The sequence below is a fragment of the Oxyura jamaicensis genome, chromosome Z, assembly GCF_011077185.1.
Source record: "Oxyura jamaicensis isolate SHBP4307 breed ruddy duck chromosome Z, BPBGC_Ojam_1.0, whole genome shotgun sequence".
Taxonomy (NCBI): domain Eukaryota; kingdom Metazoa; phylum Chordata; class Aves; order Anseriformes; family Anatidae; genus Oxyura; species Oxyura jamaicensis.
Window position 1 is genome coordinate 56,965,760 of NC_048926.1, and position 3,805 is coordinate 56,969,564.

A 3,805-nucleotide genomic window follows, 5' to 3' on the forward strand; every position below is an offset into this window, starting at 1 on the left:
CAGCAGTCATGGTCATCTGGAGAGATGCCAAATGACTGGAGATTTGCTAATGTGAAGTCCATCTATAAGCAGGGTCGTAAGGAGGACGTGGGGAACTACAGGCCTGTCAGCCTTACCAAGGTGCTAGGAAATGTGATGGAACAGGTCATCTTGAATGTAATCATGTAGCATATATTGAACAATGGAGGGATCAGGCCCAGTCAGCATGTGTTCATGAAAGGCAAGTCCTGCCTGACCAACCTCATCTCTTTCTGTGACCAGACGACCTATCTGATGGATGAGGGAAAGGCTGTTAGTGTAGTCTACCTAGACTTCAGCAAGGACTTTGACATGGTCTCCCAAAGTACTCTCCTGGAGAAAATGGCAGCCCATCCTTGGACAGGTATACTCTTTGCTGGGTTAAAAACTGGCTGGATGGCTGGGCCCGGAGAGTGGTGGTGACTGGAGTGAGGTCCAGCTGACAACTGGTCACCAATTGTGTTGCCCAGGGGTCAGTGTTGAGGCCCATCCTCTTTAATATCTTTATAAATGATTTGGATGAGGGAATTGAGTGCACCCTCAGTAAGTCTGCAGATGACACCAAGTTGAGGGGAAGTATTGGCCTCACAGAGGGCAGGAAGGTCCTTCAGAGGGACCTGGGTGGTTGGATCAATGGGCAGAGGCCAATGGGATAAGGTTCAAAAGGACTAAGTGCCAGGTCCTGCACTTGGGCCACAAGAACCCCATGCAATAACACAGGCTAGGAGCAGAGAGTCTGGAAAGCTATCCAGCAGAAAATGATCTGGAGGTGTTGGTCAATGCTCACATGAACCTAAGCTGGCAGTGTGCCTGGGTGGCCAAGAAGGCCAACAGCATCCTGGCTTGTATCAGGAATAGTGTAGCCAGCAGGACGTGGGAGGTGATCATCCCCCTGTACTCAGCTCTGGTGAGGCCACACCTGAAGTACTGCGTTCACTTTTGGGCTCCTTGCTACAAGAGGGACATCGAGGCCCTGGAGCATGTCCAGAGAAGGACAATGAAGCTGGTGAAGGGCCTGGAACACAAGTCTTATGAGGAGCAGCTGAGGGAGCTGGGGGTACTTAGTCTGTACAAGAGGAGGCCCAGGGGAGACCTTATTGCTCTCTTCAGCTACCTGAAAGGAAGGTGTGGGGAGCTGGGGGTTGGCCTCTTCTCGCAGATAACTAGTGATAGGACTAGAGGAAGTGGCCTCAAATTGCACCAGGAGAAGTTTAGGTTGGAAATTAGGAGACATTTATTCTCAGAAAAAGTAGTCAGGTATTGGAATGGGTTGCCCAGGGAGGTGGTGGAGTTACCGTCCCTGTGGGTGTTCAAGGAAAAGTTGGATGTGGTACATGGGACATGGTTTAGTAGGTAATTGTCCTGGTTTCAGTTAGGACAGTTATTTTTCCTCCTAGTAGCTGGTAGGGTGCTATGTTTTGGATTAGGATGAGAAGAGTGCTGATAACATGCTGATGTTTTAATTGCTGGAGAGCACTGCTTACACTATGCCAAGGACTTTTCAGCTCCTCGCTCTGTCCTGCCAGCGGGCAGGCTGGGGGTGCAGCAAAAGCTGGGAGGAGACAAACCCAGGACAGCTGACCCAAACTGGCCAAAGGGGTATTCCATACCATCTGACGTCATGCTAAACAATATATAGGGGTGGCTAGCCGGGCTGGGGGGGCCGGCTGCTCGGGGTTGGGCTGGGCATCGGTCAGCGGGTGGTGAGCAATTGCATTGTGCATCACTTGTTTGTACATATTATTATTATTATCATTATTATTTTCTATCTTAATAAACTGTCTTTATCTCAACTCACAGGCTTCACTTTCCCGTTTCTCTCCCCCATCCCAGAGAGGGAGGGGGGAGGGTGAGCGAACGGCTGTGTGGTGTTTAGCTGCCAGCCGGGTTAAACCACAACAGTAATATTGGTGGCAGAGTGATGGTTGGACCAGATGATCATGGAGGTCTTTTCCAACCTTAATGTTTCTGTCATTCTATGATTCTATATACACTCTCCAAACCCCTTTGGTTTGTTTACTATTCTGATCAAATGATTTTGAAAAAAACTAACTCTATCATTTGCACATAGTGCACGTTTCTTTCCTTGCCTCTGAGATAGAACTGTTTATTTCAATGTCCAAATCAAGCTTACAGCTTCCAGTAATATATACTGCCAATGTCTTAGAGCCAAAACAACTGGAGAAAAGAAAGATATTTAATTTGCAAAATGCATCAGCAAGATTGGCAGTGAAATTCTGATTCCAGACTGTTTATACTAGTGATGATATAGGAAGTGGAATGAACACAGCTTGAATTTCACATAAATCACTGGGCATGCTGTGTGGGCTCTTAGTAAAATCTTGCTTTGACTTATTAACTGAGTTCATCTGATCTGGAAGCTTCTACGGAAGATAAATAAGGAGCACCAAGATGTAGTTTTCACAGAAACACTTATCCAACCATGCTTTACATGACTGTTTTACAGACAAGTTGCTTCTTCTTTTCATAGGATGTTCTGTTGTATGTTATTGAATGTATAGTATTTTCTCCTAAACGTAAAGATGTTTCTCCATTTAAAGAACAATCCAGGAGGAAAAAAAATAAAAAATAAAAAACGAGGGGGGGGAGCTTTCACCAGATATATGATATTCTTTTGTACTTTTGTATTGTACTATTTACTAGTTGCTGCTCAGAGAGATTGGATGGTAACATGACTATAGACAAATAATCTGCTCAGTGTAAGCTGAGACAATCTTGTTAATATGTTGCTGGGCTTGACCTACAGTCTTTTCTTTCAGCAGGTCTTATTAGCTTGAGTTGAGCACCAAATCAAATAAAGCCACGTCTTTTTTTTCAAATCAGAACAGGAGCAGGACTAGTTCCCAGCTGCTTGCAACATATCATGACAATATTTTCATTAAAGCCTTCATTAGGACAATAAGCTGGAAAGTAGAAGCTGTGCATTCCAGCTCCAATTAGCACAGAAATATAATTATTTGAAATACAATTATTAAGACAAACCTAAACGCTCATCTTCAAGCACATGCAGAAGTTTGCAAAACAGAAGCTGAGGTATCTATACAACAATTATAGCTATTATGGCAATACATAAAGTACTGCCACATTTTTATTGCTTCTCCTAAATTCACTAGGAAGTATTTCCTTCAATAAATCTGGTTGTTGGTGTGATATGCACAACAACTAGAAAGCAGTACAATTAAAACAGAACTAACACCATGACCCAATACAGAGACAGACTGATGGCTGCTCCCAGTGATGTTGAAAGTCTGTGCAGTATTTGCTCGAATGGAGATGGAGATAAGGGGGGAAGCTGCTCTGAGGAATGAATGAAGGAACCCCGAATCTGAAACCGTACATACATCCTTTCTAACCTCACCTTGTATTGTGGGAGCACACTATTATTTACTGAAGAATGCAGATACTAAGAACTGGTCTGCATTCAAAGGTAAAAAATAACCCTCAGTTTCAGGTACTTGTGGCTTAAATCAACAACAAATTAAGTTAGACATTAATGAGTCTGGTTAGAAAGATTACATTATAAACAAGACCATACATAGCATATTTCTCTAACACAGTTCTGCAATCACACTGTTTCACAATAAAACCCAACACCAAAAAAAAAATACCTCCATAGGACCTAGAGGTCATTCAATTCTCTAACGATTACATTTGCAGTACAGTCTGATACTGAAGATAAAATCTGAGGATTATGAAAGAAATAAGAGGGAGGAACCGAGTAAGGAAAAAAAAAAGAAAAAGAAAAAAAGAAAAAAAAAAAAAAAAA